We start from the raw sequence: 22,986 nt of genomic DNA on the forward strand, positions 1-22,986 counted from the left end.
GTAAAATACGTACATTTCAAAATAACATGTAGAAAAAAAAACAAAATGGAAGTCGTACAAGTCAAATGAAGTCATCAATATATATTCTCTCCCTCCACTTTGTCCTATCCAACGCATATTTTCTTCAATCCCAAGAAAACTCATATCGTGCTCAATCACATTCCTCCAAATTTTCTTACGTCTTCCTCTACCCCTTGAAATTCTATCACTTTGCTACCCTTCTAGCCTCCTAATTGGGGCATTACTTGATCTTCTGCTTACATGCCCAAACTATCTTACACGATTTTCCATCATCTTAAACTCAATCGGTGCAACCCCTGCTTTCTTCCTAATAATCTCATTCCTCAAAAGATCCATTCTTGTATGCCCACACATCAAACATAACATGTGCATCTCTGCCACATTTATCTTATACACGTGACAATGTTCCACTGCCCAGCATTCCGTGCTGTATAACAACGCCGGTCGAATAGCCGTGCAGTAAAATTTTTCCTTCAATCTTTGGGGCATGCCTGGATCACATAGGAACCCCGTGGCACTTTCCCGCTTCAACCAACCTGCTTTGATTCTATGAGCCACATCGCCATCCAAAACCCATCATTTTGGATAATAGATCTTAAAACGGAACATTTTAGAGCCTTGGACAATTTTCCCATTTAAGGTAAACGCACATGTCTCTCTATCTTGGACTCCACTAAACTTACACTCCATATATTTCGTCTTGTTCTACTCAGCCTAAAACCTCAAGATTCTAAAGTTTGTCTTCATAGCTCCAACTTACTTTCCACTCCTTTTGTTTCATCAATCAACACTATATCATCTGCAAACATCAAGTACCAGGGTATACCATCTTGTATTGATCTCGTCAATATGACTATAGCAAAAAGAAACGGCCTAAGTGCGGAACCTTGATGCACTCCAATCGTAATGGGGGAATTCTCCGGTTTTACCATCACTAGTTCTCACACTCGTGCTAACTTCCTCATACATGTCCTTGATGATATCAATATACTTCCCCGGAATTCCTTTCCTACTTAATGCCCACCAAAGAATTTCCCTCGTTACCTTATCATACGCCTTCTCCAAATCAATGAAAACCATATGTAAATCTTTCTTCTTATCCCGATTATTCTCCATTAGATGTCTTATAAGATGAATGGTCTCCATAGTCGATCTCCTAGGGATAAGTCCAAACTGGTTCTCCGAAATCTTCACAGTTCTCCTTAATCTTTGCTCAATAATCCGCTCCTAAAGTTTCATAGTATGACTCATTAGTTTGCCGCTAAGACATACGGACTTCAAAATACACTTCATATACTCCATTGCCGGTTCAACACAAAATTGAGGAGTTTCTAGCTACAAAGCAGATATCATTATTCCCTTATACTGGCTTATACAGGTTTAGTTTCATGGTTTATTACGAGAGTAAATTGGTTCTGTTTCATAGTTTATTGTGGGAGTATTGAGAAATAAAACGGCAACATCTAATTTGAAGATTGTGGATACTTGATAAGCATCTAGATAATGAATTATTAAATGCATGTCTCTGCATTTTAATATGGTTGAATTTGCACCACTTCTTCCAAATCCTCCCAAAATTATTGTATAGTTAAATCATTTAGTCCTACTTGTGGTGCATAGGATTTTCAATATTAAAAAAGTAAATTATTGTTGTTCCCTATTAAATATAGAATGGCAAATATATTTACCAAAAAATAGTTTTTTTATCTATCACCCCGTGGAAACCCGTTAGCGAGATCGTTCTCTAACAGGACAAGTTGGTTTTACTATGAGTATATTTAATTCCATTTATTATTATGACAAATTTGTCAAAACATCCTTTTATATGTCTAATTTTGCGAGAAACAATCTTATATAATTTTCCATTAAATTTAGACCTAAAATTTTTTTGTGAGAAACAATCGTAGTCCATTTTCAGGCATTGACTTAGTAGTTTTCGGCGTTGACTGTGTGGTGTAGGCCAGGTGCGTCTTTTATACTTGGAAAATTTGCAAAAACACACCTTTTATATATTTTACTTTGCGGTAAACAACCTTTTATATATTATTTTTGGAAATTTCCGTACTTTTAAAAAAATTATTTATGAGAACAACCTCTATAACCTTTTATGATGAAGAAAATTTTATTTTATCGTGCTAGCTAGCATCATTACAAAACGTACATAGCGACACTAAGTGGACTTAATGTACCATGTGGAGGTCGGCCTTCAACCACTTGGAAGCTATTCCACCATGTCAGAGATCAAGGAATGCATGAGTCTGGTATGTTTCGGAGCATAGCTGGGGCAGCCTGGGCGCCTGACATATAGCCATCTCTTGTTGGAGATGAAGGCTTCTTCACAGACCTCTTTTGGGGATTCCGTTGCGATTGCTTCCTTGTGGCGCGTGCTGCAGGTATTTCGACTCCTTTTGAATTTTTTTACTTGTACTTGTATTGCTTGAGACTTACACATTTGTTGCATCTTGGGCTGGGGTGGAACACACCGAGACCAATCTGGCTATCACCCGCAATGAGTAGCGGACTACACCGATCGGCGAGGTGTACTTGTATTTTGAGAAGTCTGGAACTTCAAATTGTTTTTGAAGGTTTAATTGTATTTTGACTGCATCTGTTTGCTTGTGTTGGTTGTATTCCGCCCTTTTGATGGGTGCCGGTGCTTGACCGGGATTTTCGGGCTCGCTACTTGTCTGAACGTAAGGTGCTGATCTCAGGGGTTCGCTGCCCCATGTGGTATCTGGGTAAGCGTGTGGCTGGTCAGCGCAATAGTGAGGGGTTGGTTGTTCCTGATGACAGTCCTGCATCGATGATGATGAACCAGAGCTAGGTTGTTCGTGCCCGAGAGGAGACCATATCTCATAGGTGTGCGATATCTCTCTCCCAGCCTTGGTAGGACTTTGCTAATGCTACTATCAGCTATAAGGAGCACCTGAAGAGGCTTTCTACGCCTGTCCGCCACAAGAAGACAGTGAGAAGAAACTTGTGTGTACATTTGTATTTGTTATTCTTCAAAATGTATTGCATTGCTTGACTCTGTTTTTTTCATCTCGTTGAGGAGGAGAGGGCGCCTCATGTTGATCGAGTCCTCCTCTACATTGGAGACGATGGGAAACCCATAGGGGTGCAGGTTCCTTTGGCATCTCCATCAGATCGGCTGGCTACTGAGGCTATGCATGTGGACTTTTTCCCAGTGAGTGCTCTTGAATCTTGAACTTGTTTTTTGTATTCTTGAAATGTTGAAATTGACTATTGAACATGAATTGAAAGTACAATTTTCGCGCTGGGAGGCGAACCGCAGGCTGAAAAGTGATTGATTCTTTGAAGTATCACTTTATTCAACTCACAAAGCTGATCACTGGCCGTAGCTGTAACATGAGTTTTTGTTGCTCTTCTGTTGCTTGATTTATATTGTGTAGATTGTTTGCTGATCCTAGGACTTTTAATTTTGAACAGGACTTTGGGCGTACTTGCCGTGCCATGGAGCAGAGGACTCAGCATGTGGAGGAGCGTGCAGAGCCGATAGAGAAGTATGAGCTGGGTCTCGGCCTTGGTCTCACTCCTCCGACATGTGATTTTTGAAGACATTCAGATTTCATAGTGTTTATGGACGTGCCTTCTTCTTCTACCCAGGATGGCTGAATTTATGCACCTATGCTGATATGGTGAGATATGGCATGGGTGGAGTAGCAAAAATTCATTAGGTGTCCACCTTTGGGACGCCGATATGGACTCCGACTCATGTGGCGGAGCATCAATGCCAGATAGCTCAGCTGTAGTTCATGTTTTCTCAGGGGCTGTAGCAGTCTCAATAATATTTGGGGGCCTTAGCCGTTCCCGTATGATCTTCATAGTGGCATGTTTGACCATCCTGTGCGGCCACCCAACATCCCTTAGATTGAGGAGGTGTCGGAGTAGGAGAGCCTGCTACTCCATGGACTGAAATGGTGCGGGAATTGGAGCATCTGATCAACAAGGGAAAGGGCATGACCTCGATTGATTATGACGCTTATGAGTGATCATGTAGAGCAGCGAAATTTAGCTTTTCCGAGCTTGTCTGCTTTTGTATTGTCCTTTTGTATTTGGATGATTATATTTGTGTTTTTTTAGATATTTGATATTTGTATTTAAATTTGGAGAATTGGGCAAATTTGTATTGAAAGGTTTGGATATTTTCTTGATGTTTTGGATTTTCGTGCACGACGTTTTAGGCCGAGTCATATATCATTAGCATTCGCAAGATTTCAATGTACTTTGACTTGCGCTTTTCCTGACCAAAAAGAGTGGGGTAGTGAATATATATCTTTAAAATAGTGGGAATTGTTTGTTCATTTTTCCATGCTTGTATACGTTTCCTTGGGACTACTTCGGAAAATGTTCTGGTACTGTGTAGTTAACTACTGATTTGTTTGCCGGGTCTTCACTCTTCAATGATTGATGAATGTAATCAATCTATCGAACTCAAAGTGTGTTAAGACAAGGTGTTCAAGGTCATCCCCTCTCCCTGAGCTATATCTTTACAAAACACTGCATCCAGATTATTTTATTACTATATCAATTTGCAACTCCATTTCGAAATAATGTAATATTCTATGTGCATCAAGTGCTGGCCGATATTCCATTAGGGATTTTAGGGAGTACTCCTCCACATTTTTTGTGTCTTTTTCTTCTTTTTTCTTTTTCTTGTTAATCTCAATAAGTTAATGTGGAGATACAGTTAGGGGTGTTTATTAGCGGGTACCCGAAATGACGGGTACAGTCAAAATATCACCCCTTGACTCGACCAGCAAAAACCGGGTACCCGACTTAATTAACGGGTACATGATTCTCACGGGTCGGGTAACAGGGTACCATATTTTCACTAGAGGAAAAAACCTCAAGTGCGGGCTCATTTTAAGGGGTTTAGTGCGGGCTTTTACATGTGCAGCACATGGCCTGCCCGCATTTGATGTTTCTCAAGTGCTGCCAAAATATTGGCAGCACTTGATGTTTCAAGTGCTGCCAATTTGGAAAATGAGCCCGCACTTGACATATTTTGTGCTGCCAATTTTAGAATATAAGCCCGCACTTGATATATTTGGTGCTGCCAATTTTGAAAATGAGCCCGCACTTGACATATTTGGTGCTGCCAATATTGAAAATGAGCCCGCACTTGACATATTTGGTGCTGCTAAAATTAAAAATGAGCCCGCACTTTTTCATATTTTATTGATATACTAGTAAATACAATAAAACTTATATACAATAAAGCTTATATTTTATTAAATGCTAATCTATACTTCAAATTTGGGTTGTATACACAAATGAAAATTTTATTGGCAAAGTACTCCAACATATATTTCATATACTTCATATATAGAATAATATACATACAATCTTCATATATATGAACCAATCTAGTGTCTATTAAGCTATTTCTATACAAGTATCAATATACTACTTCTGAAATAAAATAAAATTGGAATTTTTACGTCATTAAGCATTCCAATCTTGAACAAAAATGTCTCCAATTGTATCTTGCACACCTGAAACAAAAAAGGCATAGGAGGAATTGATTAGTGGAATCTACACCAGATATTAGTCAAATTATAACATACTAACCAAGTCTGGTCAATCACTAAGACTTACGAAGTAAAATAGTTTAACCGGAATATAATAAACCAAATCCACTAATTGCATCAACAAAAAAACGGTAGATAAAACAAACCAGGGGATTTAATCAAGAAGCACCTTAACCAGAATATAATTCCATATCAATCATCAAATTTACAATTCTTAATTTAGCAAGAGATCAAATCAAAAATTATTGACCGAACTTCTCTAAAAATTAAAACTATAAATTAAACAAAAACACAATTTTTAATCAAAATTTGAGCTGAGCACATCAAGCATTACAAATGCCCATCTTGCAGCAGCAACAAGAGAGCTTGGCCATGAAATGCAGTTGCTCCTGCTCATTTAGTTTTATCGACTCCAACTTGTGCATGTCTAGAACTTTTGTTAGGATATATCTAGGATCTTTAGTCGCGACCTGAAAACTGCTTTTAGTCTGTAGATTATGTTTCCATTGAGGTTTTATAAATTTTATGTCATCAGTTTAAACCTAAGAAAAAACCTAATAAATTTTATGGCCAGCAACAGGAGCCATGCAGTAGATGAGATGAATGTCCGCCCACTAAGAAAAAACCAATAGAACAAACCACACGTCATAAGAAAACAAGTAAATGTTTTCATCTCATCCCTCGAGAGCAATATGTCAGCAACTACACGAACATAATTTTATCAGCTAAGTATCATCAAAGTTGTAGAGTAGAATGACAAGAAATATAAGAATACCACCATCTGGACATCATAGCGGAGTCACATGTACAAAAGGAGGGATAAAAACAAAACAAAAACTACAATGTCCTTCCATCCAGGCAGCCAGAAAATGAATCATGAACGCATATTAGAAAGAAACTTGGAAAGAGGAGCAGCAAAAAATGATGTGAATCCCCAAGGAGTGCACAAGACAGAGAATGGACCTTTCAATAGCAACGTTATATTAGTACAACTTACAGTCTCTGCAGCTCAGACAAGGACACAATTTCTTCAGGCAATGGACCTGTCAGATTTATACCTGATAATAAGCTGCAATATAAAGTTAAAAGCTCAGTTAGCAAAATTAAAACTATCAAGAAATCGACTGAGAATGATTGATTGTAAGTTGTAGAAACACACTTTATTAGCAGACTAACATATCAGTCACATGCGAGCCGTTGCAGGAAATGCCATCCCATTTTTCACCACATGGATCATGTTTGGTCCAGTTGGGCAGCGTGTTTTTCCATTGTTTCTTGAGATTTTTCAACACAGCCACTGCATCAGCACAACTCAATCGGTTAGAAAGTCTTTTTTGCAAGATCATAATACTAAAACTTATCTTCTTCTGAAAATACTAGGTGACAGGAAAGATCTCTGTAGCCTATAACCTAAAGATTAAATCAAGGGTTGGATTTGACAAAAAGAAAACTGCAAACTTAACTTACTAGATAATAGATATTCCCACCCATCACAAATTGACACCTACTCCTTATTAATTAAGCCTGGATTTATACTCTTCTAGCTCTCCTATTCCCATTAAACACTCTACCGATATAGAGGATCATCAAGTAAAACCATCAAGCAAGAAAACACAGACTAAACGAAAGAAAACTATGTAGTTAACAGCATTACTAAGTCTCTCTTAGGCTGGTTCTGAATCTTTTAAACTAAAGTAGTACTCCATCTGAAACGGATACAGTATAAGCAACCACGAAAACAACTGAGGTAATCACGCATGAATAATTATTAATCAAAATAAGGATGCAAGTGGAGAATTAGATAATTATTAATCTGATATTTCGGGACTGAAATATCTGAATTCATACAACTTCAAGCTAATTACATTTTCAAGCCAAAATGTATAGCTTAATCAAGAACAAACAACAATTATTCAAAGTCTGAGTATAGTCTAAGGTTCAAAAGTAATTGAGTTCACAATGTTGGAAGATAAGTCATACATACACTTTTATAGCAAATAAAAAAAGAAGCTTTATGAATGAAACCTAACCAGATAACAGAAAGACGAGAAACAGAAATATAAGTAGAGAAAATTATAGAATAGAAGTAACCCAAATTTATGGAAAGGTATGGGGCCACAGAAGACCAGTGTCTTAACATAGGAAGAGGGTCTGGGTGGTTAAAACTACTAAGGCAACCACAAGCAAGGTATGGGAACCTGGAAAGCATAAAGTTGAATGGGATGGTTCTCAACCTGAAAATAAAATAGCGAGGAGATCATCACCACCTCAAGTAGCAGTTTCAACAGTGCAGACACATATCAACTTTGCAGCTCCCAATGATGTGGAAATAGTCAAAGAGAATAATGAGCCTCCAGGGATTGGTGGTAATGGTCAATGAAACTGGAAACAGAGCTGGGCATAAATCTTGAGCTCACATCCAAACTCAAGCATAAATCTTGCTATTCAGTATGAATGTATTCATAATTCAAAGCAACACTAAAGTAATTCCAGCTCCAAAGCAAACAATTAATGAAACTATATCTTGGAACAAGTAAGGAGGGGATGATAAAACAAGAAAATAAAAGTAGTCGTCAGCTGAATACAGCATCAAAGTGTGACGACACATGCCCTTGCAGAGGAAAGAAATGCAAGCAGTTGAGAGCTAACAAGTTTACAACCAATGAAAGCATATATGAGTAATAGCTTAGATCAATGACTGTAATTTGACTGTAATTCAGCTAACCAGTTCAAGGCAAGATCATGGATTATAAACGATTAATACTATATGACAAATACACCTCAACTATATCTAAGCTAACAAATTCAATGCAAGTCTGTATAACATACACCAAATCCTATATCTTGGAACAACTCTGGCCAATTCAAATCCAGCTAAAGTTCATGTACAGCTAACAAAATCCTATTCAAATCCAAAACCACCAACAAATGCCAAAATCAAATAATCTGAACCCTAACATACATCACCAGTGAACACAATCGCAATCCGGACAATAAAAAAAAGTTAAAAAAATCAAAACAAAACCCTAAAAAATCAAAAGTTAAGAGAAATTAACAATAATTACAAATAAAAACACTAGAATAGAACTTTTCAATGCAAAGCATCATATCAGAAACACGAATCGCCAAAAAAACGGAAATTTTTTTTGAAGAACAAACATGAATTAAATCGATCCGGGAGTAGGTAGAAGCAAAATCGAGCACGCAATCGAAATACCTTGAAAAATTAGGCATTCGTCATTACAGTAACAAGATTATAGGAAAAAAATAATTAAATTTAAATTACAAACCTAAAATAGATAAGGATGAGCGACGCCTGTGTGCTGCGGCCGCGGCGAGAAGAGGAAGAATTCGCCGGTTGGGGAACATCATTGGCGACGAGACTAGTCGTGCCGGTGTATGCTGTGAGTGATGTAAGTGTTGAGTTTCGCGCCCAGAGAACCAGAGAGGGGGAGGAACAGAGAAACCAAAGAAGAGGGAAGGAGGAGAGAAGAGGGAAAAGAAGTAACCAGAGAAGAGGAAGTGGAGAAGCAGGAAATGAAATAAAATTGGGAAACATTTTTAGAAATATTTTGTGCGGGTCATTTGTGAAATAAGTCCGCACTTGAACTCAAGTGCTGCCAATTTTCTAAAATGAGCCCGCACTTGTAAATTTTTTTTTTGTTTTTTTTTATTTTTTGCTCTCAAGTGCTGCCAATTTACTAAATGAGCCGTACTTGAAGAGAAGCACATGTCGATTTTTCTACTAGTGTTTTAATTTGGAAACAAACATACTTTAAGGGAGGGGACAACAACAATTTTAATTTTCAGATGCAGCAATTTTGAGATGTAGGTCTCCTATAACATAATTAATAGTTTCGAAACTAATTTATGCAAGAAAGTCAGCTACTGTAATGTACTTCCTCCATTTCTATATAGTTGCAACACTTTCTTAAAATTTAAATTTCACAATAGTTGCAACACACCTAACATGAAAACATTTTTTACCCAAAATTATAATTTTACACCTAAGATGAAGTAAGTAATGTGACTAAAGTACCACTTCCTTAAATACTGTGTAGAGGGGTATGTTGCAACTATATAAAAACGGAGGAAATAATACATAACATTTAAATGAAGTAAATATGCCTTTGGTCCAAGTTTGCATTTAATGCATTTAATGCGAAATCTAATAAATACGGTTCAATATTAAATAAGCAAGTTAATTATTCAGTGAAATCAAATGATCTGAATGCTTAGCTATAGGATGTTTCAATTGGAATTACCAATATTAATTCCACAACTTACTCTTGACTGAACCCGTAGGGTCACACAAATAATGCGTGAACGGATTAAGTATTTAGGTAAATATAGTGTTCATTAAATATTCAAATAATGGATAATCGGAAATAATGGATGTTGGTTTCAGTGGGAGCTAAAAAATCCATCAAAAGGCAAAGTCGAAAATATTTGTCTGAAACGAAGATATTGCCGGAAACAGAAATATAGTTCGTATTGGAAATATTATAGGAAATGGTACCATGATCGGAACCGGAAATATTATCATAATCAGAAATATTACCATAACCGGAAATATTATCGCTTCAGTTCAAGTGGAATTAATAATATTAATATCACAACTTAATCTTGACTGAACCCGTAGGGTCACACAAATAATACGTGAACGGATCAAGTATTTAGGTGAACATAATATTCAGTAAATATTCAAATATTGGATACTAGGAAATGATGGATGTTTGTTTAAGTGGGAGCTAAAAAAACCATCAAAAGGCAAAGTCGATAATATTTTTTGAAACGAAGATATTGCCGGAAACGGAAATATGGTTCGTACAGGAAATATTATCGAAAATGAAAATGTTACCGAAAACGGAAATATTGTTCAAAATAAAAATATTATCGGAAAGGAAATATTGCCGGAATTGGAAATATTTCCGTAAACCGAAATATTGTCTGAATCGGAAATATTTTCGAAAATGGAAATATTGTGGGAATCATAAAAATTCCCGGACACGTAAATATTGTACGTATCAGAAATATTACCAGAATCGAAAATCGAATCGGAAACATGAAACTCGATCCATGAGCTGAAAGCACGGGGCAAAGGGCCGCGTGCAACTCGGGCCATGGAGAGCATGTGCGTCAGCCAAGGCACCAGCGCATGCCAGCCCAGCGCCAGTGCTAGGCCATCGCCCATGGAGCTGCGCGCAAGCACGAACGTCCATGGGCCAGCCCCACGCAGTAGCCCAACGCTAAGGCAGCAACGCCAAGGCAGCAGCACCAGCCCGCAGGCAAGCAAGCTAGCGTGGCGCGCGCATGGGGCAACACCACAAGGCATGTATTCCACGACTCCTTGTGCGCCAAGGCAACTTATTATACAAGTTACTTGGGCCACAAGCAAATGAATTTTGTTGGGATTAGGATTCTAAGTATTAAATTCCTAATCTAATTAACTAAAGTTATTAGTTTCCTAATCCTATCCTAATTCCAGTATCCTAATCCTAATACAATTTGGTTAAGGAAAATCTGGAATATTCCATACACTATAAATATGAACCTAGGGTGAAATAGTTATGATATACTTTGACACACAATTCATGCAACACACCAATCCACACATGTGAATGTAAAGCAAGAGAGAGAACTGTGACTTTTCTAATCACCTGAAAGTGAGATCCCAAAATCCTAAACACCTTATAATGAGATTCTAGTTGGTCAAATTTAAGGCGGATCTGAACGTGCTGTGGACTATCTACGGAGGGGCGATATTTGGAGCTACAGACTTGTTCTTGTTCGGTTCAGGAGCAGCTAAAGGAAGGCACGCATCACATAATATGTATTTCTAAATTATGCTAATTGATTACATGATTTACATGGATTCAGGCAATTATGGTTTTTCCGCATGTCAATTAGATTGTTCATAACCAAACATTAACAAACTAAAATTTTGAGATACAAGGTCAGCACTAAACAAGTCATCAACAATTATAATCTTGAGATGTAGGGGAAGTAACAAAATTTAAGTAGAGGCAACAATATTACTACAAAAGCCTTGGTTTATGGACGCCAAGAGCTCGACGCTTGAATATGAGAGTTGGTAGAATAAATTAATTCCCGCTTACCCACGACGCTTTTTACCGTCCAGAACAATCTAGACAACTTTAGGCGTCGAGAATACATGTGCAATCCACGTGATCTTGGCAAATTAACTACAGGTTACCCGCAACTTCACATTTTTCTGGAAAAAGAAAAACTACCTCATTGAATAGCTCCCACCTCTCATCTCTCATCTCTCACCCACCGCCTCTCATCTCCTGCTAAACAATCTCAGATCTACTCTACTCTCAATGAAATTGTAAGCCTCTTTCAACGCAGCTTCCTCATTTGTCTTCTCATGGACTTGTATTTCTCTGTCTCACCTCTCCAAATTTTGTAAATTCCGTTCTCTAAACTTGTAGATCTTGTTCGGCGTGTTAATGGATTATCATCTTCTACCTTGTCGGCCTTGTGAAAGGTGAAATAATCTTCCGTTTTTTTTCTTTCTGTTGTCATCTTCCGTTCTTCTTTTATTTGAAATCTGAATTTCTAGGGTTTTTAGGTATTTGTTTGCATTTGAATCATGTAGTTTGATTTCGTTCTTCTTATATAATTGATTTAGAATCGAGTAATATTCCGTTCGCTCTTTAACTTGGGTTTTAATTTGTCTATGTTGAGTAGAAATTTGCGATTCTAGCCCTAATTTGTGTTAGTTTTTTCTTTTCTGAATGCTGTTGAAATCTTTGTTCTTTTCAGCTTGTTATTATGTCATGACTGAAAATTAAAGTGTATTGGATTTCAACTGGGTATTCTCTTGTAGTTGATTTTTTGTCGGGTATGATTATGGTATTAATTTGACATAAAATTAGTTTACTCTCAATGTCGAATTCTTGGACTAATAGCAATATATGTTTATTATTGCTAATTTTGGATTCAATTAATTTTACTGTTGCCATCATTCAAATTATGTCTAGATCTTACAATGTGTTTTTATTAAAGCCATGTTTTTTTTGTGATAATTGCTGCTTGTTTTCTTTTTTATTTTATAGATAAGCCAATGACTGATTGTGGTTGGAAGTCAGTCCTTTCATATGTGATTTTGTAGGAATGTCAATTTTCACGGTTATGTTATAAATCATTATAATCACTATTTATGCAGGCTATATTTGAATTATTACCAATAAGAGAAAGCCTGGAATGGCCTGAGTTAGAGTAGAAGAGAGTGCCCTTTGGCTGCAAGTTACAGGTGAATGAACAAGACCCCTACAATAGCAGTCATCGAAGCAGAACTGATTAAGAATTGAAGGCTTCTCTAAATTTAAGGTCCTCAGTCGAAGATGAAGCTGTAATTAATTCACGCCTTTTTCCAGGTAAAGATATTGCATCCGTACAAGAAGATGTGCAAGAACAATGAGCTGAACATACTGAAAGTTATTATAAAACATTATAAGTATTACTAAATTTTGTGAGGATTAGATAAGATTAGTAGAGTTGAAAAGAACACGGAGGTCTTGCCTTATGACAGGATATACAGTCTCCATGTAAACAGTTCTAGGTGTTTGTTTAGTGTACATTCCCATTAGCTGAGCCATGATGACATATCCAGCCAGAAGTACAATAAAGCATCATGTAAACATGCCTGGATTTTCACAATATAAGTAACTGCCGTTAATACATATATTCTCTTAATCCTTAATTAATCCTAATGTTTCTAATTGGGCAAAGTTGCATTATTTCAAGGAAGTCACCCAGTCTTATTTTTAGTGGCAAAAAGTGGGAAGGAACTTACTTTTAAGCTAAAGGGAGATTCACTAATGCTCAGGGAGCATATATTTTTGGAATTTCAAGGTCTTTTCTCTCTCATAGTATCCCGTTTACATCACACCGCCTATTGTTGCTTCCTTCACTCTAAAAAATTTGATTTGGTATTTTCTGAATTTTGTGAGATTTTAGGAATGTTAAGCTGTTGAAAACTGAAGATTTGCACACACATTGTTTCTTGCGAGGATGTCAGTTGTTAGTTTGGAGATAGAATTTCACAAATATATAGTGGAAGACAAATTTTCTCAGATATTTGCACTTGTTTCTGGTTTTGGTGAAGCTAGATTACCACCAGTTCAAAATTTTTATTACCGCTTGTTTTTGTTAATTAGCTTGATTACCACCAGTTCATAAACTTACAATTGTTTCTGGTGAAACTTATCTACAGGTTTGTTCTAAATTCATTAATTCAACTAAAAACAACCCCCTTTTAGCTTAATCATGTACATATTTCCTAAGCTAAGCTATGTTGATGGTCAGTGTAGGTATTAAGTTCCTGATCCTTGTCCCCTAAAGAAACAAAAAAGTTCTTGATCCTTGCAGCCTATGAGTATGTTTGTAGAATAGCTTCTATCTTCTGTATTTTCTTTTCAGGTTGAAAATACTTTTTGCACAGATTCTTACTTAGGATTTTTTTCCAAAGTATGTTTTAGTGATTGCTTCTATATTCTTTATTTAACTGTTTTTCCTCAGATTATGCTGCCTTCTCTCACTCAAGGGGACCTATTACAGGTTACGTTCTATTATTTGGGTAGTCTCATATCACATGTAAGTCTAAAAGCAAGGTACAAGTAAAAAAATTCCTCTTCAGAGCTGAGTATAGAGCTATTGCATCAACGCGCCGCTTCTGAAGTTGATTGGACTTTGGGTTATTACTTATTTGAGGAATTAGGTGTCACCAATTTGAAGGTAGTAAGTTTGTAACCCTGCATTATGATCATCAAAGTGCCTTTCCCATAGCCAGAAATCCCATGTTCCATGAAAAAACAGAAGGTAGCTCGCATTCTGTCCAGAAAACCTAAGCCGTGTCTAATAATAGGTAATGTGATTTATTCTTTATTTTTGGTTGATGCTTGTTCGTCTCTATTTGAGTTTAATTCAGATTTGCGTATTTAGGGTTTATATTTGAATTTAGGTAAATTGGTGGTTAAAGAGGATTCGAATAGTCAGACATAATTGTGAAATTTGGTAAATTGATATTTGTTGCCTAACGTAAGTGCGCACATTTAGTTCTTTATGCGCTTGTGTTTCAGCAAGTGATAGTGCTTGGGTAGTTGATTGGGTTAGGTTTCTTTGTTAGAGAATCAGATTAGTTTAAAGTGCGCGCAATAATTTCATCGTTCTTTGTTTATATGTAGTTTGTAGCTGTGTTTGTATTCAGATCCATAAGGACTAGCATAGCCCATCATTAGGAGTTTGAAGCGCCTTTTTATCAAACTTATATTATAATCACATTTAAACCTCAAGCCTAACATAATTAATGCTGCATTTATTTGATGTTTTTTTAGGATTAGCGTTCTAATTCTGTCCATTATAATCTCATCCAAATCTTATGGCTAAGATAACATATGTATGTTTCCTAGCTATCATATGAAATATAGGAAAAGGGAGTTGGTTCTGTACCTTGATTATTGAAAACAATGTTGCTCTCTTGGACTGTCAATTACACTGTTAGCTATTAATTAATCTCTTGATCATGTGGCCACTTTTTATTCAACTGTTTGCGGTTGAGACTGTTAGACGGACACCTATGACAAAGCAGTCAATCTGGTCCATCTTTTTAAGTCAATCAGAGAGTTTTGCAGAAATATTAGATACGCTGCTAATTTAGCTATAACCAGGTATAGTTTTTAGAAGGGGAGTTCTGCATTTCTCTAGTTGTTTTATCTTGGAATTGTAAGTGAAAGGAATCATTTAACATTTAATTACCCTTTATTTTTCACAACTATTTGATCAATCTCGGATGCGGATCTTGATGATATTCTTTTTGTTCCAAACCTATACTCGGGCATTTATCTGGTTTCTTTCTTGTATGAGTTCGGCATGTTTTGCATCAGCACTATCTTAATGGTATGTTTCTTTAGTAGCAAAGATGGTTGTCATGATTTAGCTATTTTTTTACACAAAGAAAGCAGTTCTATTGTAGCGATTCAGAATTGGGTGATTATGTTTTTTCATGTGTCTGAATAATGCATCGGAAGTTGTGACTTCTGTAGTATCTGACTTAGCTTTTTTGCCATATTGGAACAATGAAGTAGTTTCTCGTAGCTTTACAGATCAGAAGTTGTGACTTCTGTAGTATCTGGCTTAGCTTTTTTGGAAATCGGAAGTGGCATGTTTGCTTGACGATATTACTTGTCAGTTTCTGCAAATCTGATAACGTCAAATCATTTTAAGTATTTTAATATTTCAGTGGTCTTGCGTCTTGCTGGTATGTAGCAACTTATGATTCATAGTTGTTGTTAATTGGTTGTGGTTCGGTTAGTTACGTATTTTTTGTTAAATATGTTGCAAGGGGTGTTTTTATGCCTGGCCACTTTATAGAGAAATGAGTTTTCTGTTCAATTGTGTGATCCAATTATAGTTTGGTAAAGCCTTCCCAATTACTAACTTGACTTACTCATAGTATTTTATAAAGTACCAACACCTTTTTGGTCTCCCTGTCCTCTGTAAGAAGTGCTTTTACTTAGGAGTAGTTCTGTGGAAGGAAAGGAAACTTTAGCCTAAAAAAGTTAGTATTTGTTCGTGCGCTTTCATGCTAGCCTAGTAAAGTTCCATTGTTTATGTTCAAAGATAATAGAACTTAAAGTATATTCAAACCATCCAAATTCATCTAGGTGACGTATGCATCTCAAAGTGTTTTGGGTGTTACTACTTTGTTAGAATTCCTTAGTATGTCAATTACACGGAAAACAAGAGTCTATGTTTGTTGCAGATTCAGATTTTAGACCATTATTGGTGTGTATATTTATAAAATTTCCATTCTCCACCCCCTCTTTCAATATAGTGAAATAAAAATGGGGAAGAAAAACTTTGAATGATACTAGAGATGCTGGGCACTATTGGAGATTTTCCAATTAACGACACACTTAGACTCTTAGTAGAGAATAGGCAATAACAATAGTAATGTAAGGTGGAAGTCCGGGTTGTGAACAACTATTAGCCCGTGCTTATTTTTTAAATGCTTTGATTTTAATTGTTATTGAAATGGTAATTTTGTATGTGTTGTTTTGTTGGTCCGGCGACCCTCACGCTCTCTCCCCCCCCATCGTTTCCAAAGAACTTCACTCATCTTGGTATATTGACTAGTAGTTTTCTGCAAACTGTTGTCATAGACATGAAAATATACTATTTGGCCGTTTTCTGACCTGAGATGCGTTCTTGGCATTTATTGTGTTGTGGTCGTTTTGGTTGATTTCTATGACGGTTGATATTGATTTCTTACTCATACTTATTTCATTTTGTTTTTGTTTTTCTCTGAAGATCGTCCAACGTGATAACGAGCAACATGGGCAGGACATTCGAGCTTCATCATATAACATGGACAGGACATTCGAGCTTCATCATATAACCTACTACCACTGTTAAATCCTAGTTTTCTAGGCTTTATTACTTCTTCGGTTTAGTATCATAGATATAATTTCAGAAGTCTAATGTCTGGATTATTTAGTTTAGTTAGTTACGGAGTACATTTGTGTACTATAGAATTTGGTTAATTAGTAACATTATCGTGTATGATGGATTTTTACTATGTACTTTTAGATTTTATAAGTTAATTTTAATGATACGTGATCGAAGACCAATTATTTAAAAGTCAGGTGTTACTGATCTTGTTGTCTTAATTTTAATTTTATGACAAATAAAGTTTATTTTTATATATAATTCTGTATGTATATATAGGTGTAAAAAAAAAGCAGCCTTTTGATGTGATGTCAAGTTTATGTATATTTAAAATTCCCACCAGCATAAATTTCTTGACGCTTTTAGGTGTCAAGAACATTAAATAGTTAAATGGTGAACGAGGCGGGTAAGGAGATATTCTCGACGTCTAAAGTAATTTCTAGACGCTTTTAGGCGTCGCGCTTTTAGGCGTCGAGAATCTCGACGCAGGACTAAAAGAGGGGACGACAAAGAGCGACTACAGTAACGACGTTTAAAAGCGTCGAGAAAATATCTTTTTTGCCGACGCTTCTGGAAAGCGTCGAGGGAAATTTGCTAGACGCTTATTGTCGCCGAAAAAAGGCTTAAAAAGCGTCGCTAAAGTACGCTATTTGTAGTAGTATAGTTTTAACAAACATTTTCACCAAAAGTCCAAACAAATCTTAACAAAAATAGTTAAGGAGTGGAAACATAGGTTTACAAATACTTAAACACGTTAAACCATTGAGTCAACACCATTTCAATTCTTCAAGGTTATTTCACTATGTCTTCAGTTGTGAGATGAGAAACCTCAAGGATTTCAAGCGTCTCCTCCATTATAATTGTTGGTTGCTTCGAAACAAGTCTTTCATACCTACAAATAAAAGTAACAATTAATGTTAGGAATTTCACACATAAATAATTAAAACAAAATAATCAAATATACTACGCAACCAATTTTAATTTTCGAACTTATGAATTTGTAATTATTATGTTAGTGACACTCATACTTGCAAACAAAAGAGTATGTATTTGTGTTTCCTTCTAACATCAGTATTTGCGTCATTTGGTGTGTTAGTGAACAAATTGAAATTTCATTATGTAAAGAGAACTGTTAAATTACTTGTGGACCAGATATAGATGTTAATTTTATACAGAATATCTTCAGTATTATGTTAAAAGGTCAAAATATTCACAATTAAGCTACTATATCAATCATTTAGCAAGTGTACAAAGCACCAATTCATAAAATCAATAACTCATAACCTAAAAACTAGTCTCAATGTCGTTGAATTTAGCATAGTTAAATAAAAACATTCATATATGGCAACATCTTATTCAATTCCTTCTATTAACTTACTTATATATATGATTTAAAAAATTGTTATACAAAAGAACTCACCTTGAAGGATGTTGTAGGCGGAAGAGAGAAGAACACAAGTGCTGCAGTTTGAGAGGAGAGTTGATGACCGACGCCGTTTAAGAGGAGAGAAGATATATGGAGTGGGGGTTGGATGCTATTTGAGAGGAGAGGGTTGAGTGAAATAAACCCTAATATAAGTAAGAGTAAATGAGTAATGTTGTACCACTTCCTAGATTTCACCTAAAAAAATCTCACCGGGTATTCAGGTACTTGTTAGTCAGAAAAATTTGACCCGTACCCGACCCACATACCCGTAACTTTTAACGGGATGGGTACCCGACTCGTAAATTCCATAATTTTTTTAAAAAGTACCCGGATAGTTTGAAGCGGGTTAACGGGTTGAGTATTTTTTAACACCCCTAGATATGGTGCAATTAGATCCTGAATTTGTATTCCAAATCAATTAGGGAAAGACCAATAATTCGACATTTTTCCTCCTACCTGATTTTGGGGTATCAAGTTCCATAAAAATGAAATAAATATTACTCATAGCTAAGATTCAATTGAATCCTAGATTATAAAAGACACTCATTAAAACAAAACAAATAACAAAAATAGAAAACAATAAGAACAATAATTGAATAAAGGAGGAACTGTAAAAAATCTAGTCTTGTACTCGCTAGCTTGAATATTGAATTCACTAAAATGTAAGCCTTAGCTTAAAAGGAAAAATAGTTATATAATAGGAGCAAAATTTTCAAATATAGTAGAAGGTACGTTATTGTGAAACGAAGGGAGTACTAAGCATCACTGTGATCCTTTGAAAAGTCAGGCATCTTTGGTTTGAACAACTTTGGAATCTTCAAGTCATCATCTAAAGAAGGCTTAACTAATGAAACCTTTTGATGAACCCCTTTTATTGTATTGACATCAAACTTAGAAGCACAACTGTCGTGTCAAGATGATGAACATTTTTATTAGGGCTTTCCTCATAGGAGTCATTACTAGTATCTTTCTCCTTTTTCATATTTCCTTTTCTATAACTTCTCCATGCATATTGAATATAACAAGCACCCTACATTCTCCATTGATGGGAATTATACCTAAACGCGTCTTGTAACGCTTTATTGTGAAGACACTTAAATTGAGTAGAGAAAAATTGAAGATCTTCCGCTATGAGGACAAAGGCTTCAACTTCACTAAGTTCTTTTACGGTTCTTGTGGAAGAAGCGAGGCTAACATTTGAATTTGGTAGTAATGCCCAAGTTAGTAACTCCTCGCCGCAAAAATCACATGGCCTTAAGGTGATTGAGTTAAAGAACCCAGACCTTCCACCACCCGTTGTGGAACTTTCGAGTTGTCCTATGATGATGAAAAGCATTTCGTCCACATGATCATCTTCTCTAAATATGTATGTGCGTTGTGTGCTCAAGATTAAAACAAGGCGCTTACATATAGCATCAAGCAAAAGCTCGCCCATTTTTGAGAAAAAGGATACCTATCAAGTTTAAAGCAAGGAGATGCGATTGTTAGGTTAAAAAATTGAAATATTTCATTTTGTCGATTAGAAAAACATCATGTTATAAGGTGTTTCTGGTTAGTAATATAATAATGATACAAAACTAGTATCGTAATATCATTTTAGGAAATATATTTCTTATATTGAATGCTACTAGTTAGCATCTACAATTGCGTGAATAAAAAAATACTAACAAGGAAAAGAAAGATAAATATACCAACAAAGACATACACATCTGAAATGGTTAAGACAAAGGTGACGATGTACTTCACGACGGAGATCCAAAGGCAAAGAGCATAAAATGGAAGCTTCATTAACCCCTCTTGTTGCTAACCAATTATATTGAACAAATCATTGAACTCGTTGTTGTAATCCTAGAGGCAACTGACGATGTCTCATCAACTCTTTAATATTTCTTTGTTTTATTCGCCATTCCTTGACACGAACCGTTAATGATTGTTGATATGTCTTCAATTAGCATGTGAGTTATTGTTAGAATTATTATGAGAAATGTAATACAAGGTATGATTAGGGTTCATCGTCATTATTATTTAAATATATGTATTTGTTTAAACAAATAATTGGATATGTCATTATTATTTAAACATATTCCCGATCAATAGGCAAAATAAAAATAATCCCCCAATACAAACACAAATCGCAAAAAGTGTCTCCCCAATAAATGTGGTTGTATCCAAATTTTTCCCATAACTGCTGCATGAGAATAATTGCGCAGATTAGTAAGATGTATAGGGTACAATTTTATGCTTAAATGAATCATGACCCAAATTAAGTAATAATATTTTTTTAAAACATACTACTTCCATCTTCTTTTGGGTTTATGTTTTTCTCACTAACTATTCGTATGGTCGAAGTTAGAAAAATGTTTGACTGTAATATGTAATATGTATACAAGAAAATAGTTTTCATATGTGATCTTCTTAGGTTCGTGTTTGAGCACAAAGTTCAATTTTTTACATGCACCCAAGAATTACGTTGTAGACACCTAAATCGTGTCTCCCCATTGGGATGATGACGATACCATTATCCTTGCTAGGTGGTTGGAACAACTCCGTGCGGAAGTCTCGATTGCTAGAACATACTCCAAAATCCAAGATCCAAAGTCCAATCCCCGAGACCGTTCCCATTACGGAACTCGGTACAAAATTCAATTTCCGAAAATTATTTTCAAAATCCAAGTTCAATCTCATCCAATGGACCACTCCATTGGTTTTACAAGGCCTTTTCCAGTCAAAATGACACTAATCAATCCAAATTCGGTCGCCGACCCACAACACCGAGCAAGCCGGGCCCCGTCCCGTAAATCCGAATTCAATAAAACCGAAACGACTAGTTTTTAGTCGCAAACTTCCTTAATACCCAAGCAAAGATACGTGCCAAAAAACGTACAATCCGTACAAAGGTACGCCCGCTACAAGCCAAACGCAAGGACGGCGTCATCGTCCTTGCTTGGAATATTCTGTGCCACGTCAGCGGCGCTTGGCGCAGCTGATGCGCTGGACGCAACTGTCAGCTGGCGTTCATCCTCTCATTTTCCTATTTAAACCCCTAATTTCCAGCACTTTAGGGCGGCAATTGACAAACATAATGTCGTAATACAAAAATTGCCTCTCAACATCAAAATACAAACTCTTCAAAAATCCCACACAAACTTCAAATATTCAAGCAATTGGGAGCTCCAAGAGGAATTTTAACCTAAACCTAACTAGGTAATTCCGAATCCAAATCCTAATCTACCATGTTTCCATAATTTCTATTTCAAAATGATTAGTAAAGTTGGCACTTTTATTCTTAAAAGTGTCACTTACAACAATCGCATATTTTTACAAAATCAACACTTTCTATGATACAAATACAAAGTTTCAAGATTCAATGATGTTTAAGGTTGTTTGTAATCACTTCCTTCAACTAGAATGATTTTCATAGCATGGAGTAATCAAAGGATTAAGGGGATGTACCTAGGGTGAATTATTTATAATATCCTTTGACACACAATTCATGCAACACACCAATCCACATGTGTGACTCTTAATCAAGAGAGAGAATTGTGACTTTGCTACCACTTGAAAGTGAGATCCCGAAATCCTAAACACCTTATACTGAGATCTAGTTGGTCAAATTTAAGGAGAATCCAAACTTGTTGTGGAGTATCTAAGGAGGGGCGATATTTGGAGCTTTAAACTTGTTCTTGTTCGGTTCTGGAGCAGCTAAGGGAAGACGCACATCACTTAGTATGTATTCCTAAATTATGCTAAATGATTATGTTATTAACATGGATTCTGACAATTATGGTTTTTCCGCATGTCAATTAGATTGTTCATCACCTAACTGTAATCCCCGTAAATATATAAATTTTATTAATATATTTTTACATATAGTTATTTATATTTAAATAGAATTTAAGAATTTTATTAATAAATATATAATTAACATATATTAATTTTATTTAATTACATTCTATATATTTTAACGTTTTATGAAATCAAAAATAATTTTAGAATTTTACGTTGAAATGAATTCGAATTAAGAAAACAAGTTCGATTGAATTTTGAAAAACAATCCTAACCATTTTGGATTCAGACAACATCAATCCTAATTCTAGCCCAATTGGGTGAAGCCCAAATAACAAAAACCCAAAACTTTTACTCCCTCCTCTTTCAATTCATGTAAAAAGCAAAAAAAAATGAAACAAAACCCTCTTCTTTCCTACTCAATTCACGTGAAAACAAAACCTTCAACTCCTCCGTGGTTGCTACTGTTCACCGCCGCCACCACCCACCGGCGACCACATCGTCCCTCTCCGCCCTTGCTGCCGGTAATTTCTCCCTTCCCCTTCTCTCTCTTTCGTTCTCTAAACTATTTGGTTTCGGTTTCTTGCACATCCCCTTAATCCTTGTTGCTTGTTTTTGTTTTCAGCCGCCGCATGCACCACCGTGCTGCCGCCTAACTGCTGCGCAACAACCGACCTGCGCAGCAAGCCATCGCTGCTTCTCTGTCAGGCTGCACCCTTCCTT

General features: G+C 36.1%; 2 long non-coding RNA genes and 1 pseudogene across 3 annotated transcripts; 1 reads left to right on the top strand and 2 right to left on the bottom strand.

Moving 5' to 3' along the window:
- Positions 1-11,799: 11,799 nt before the first annotated feature.
- Positions 11,800-17,258, top strand: LOC110802518 (uncharacterized). Of its 2 annotated transcripts, none has more exons than XR_002537213.2 (4): positions 11,800-12,087; positions 12,769-12,979; positions 14,124-14,469; positions 16,914-17,258. It is a non-coding gene; the product is annotated as an uncharacterized lncRNA (long non-coding RNA). The 2 variants fall into 2 exon arrangements; XR_002537212.2 differs by having other exon boundaries at positions 14,163-14,469.
- A 454-nt stretch (positions 17,259-17,712) lies between these two features.
- LOC110802524 (uncharacterized) lies at positions 17,713-18,650 on the bottom strand. The gene is made up of 2 exons (XR_002537214.2): positions 18,472-18,650; positions 17,713-17,943 (listed from the first exon to the last, which is right to left on the bottom strand). It is a non-coding gene; the product is annotated as an uncharacterized lncRNA (long non-coding RNA).
- A 582-nt stretch (positions 18,651-19,232) lies between these two features.
- On the bottom strand, positions 19,233-22,763 carry LOC130471561 (cyclic nucleotide-gated ion channel 18-like; annotated as a pseudogene).
- Positions 22,764-22,986: the final 223 nt, after the last annotated feature.

The sequence above is a fragment of the Spinacia oleracea genome, chromosome 4 (genome assembly GCF_020520425.1).
Source record: "Spinacia oleracea cultivar Varoflay chromosome 4, BTI_SOV_V1, whole genome shotgun sequence".
Taxonomy (NCBI): domain Eukaryota; kingdom Viridiplantae; phylum Streptophyta; class Magnoliopsida; order Caryophyllales; family Amaranthaceae; genus Spinacia; species Spinacia oleracea.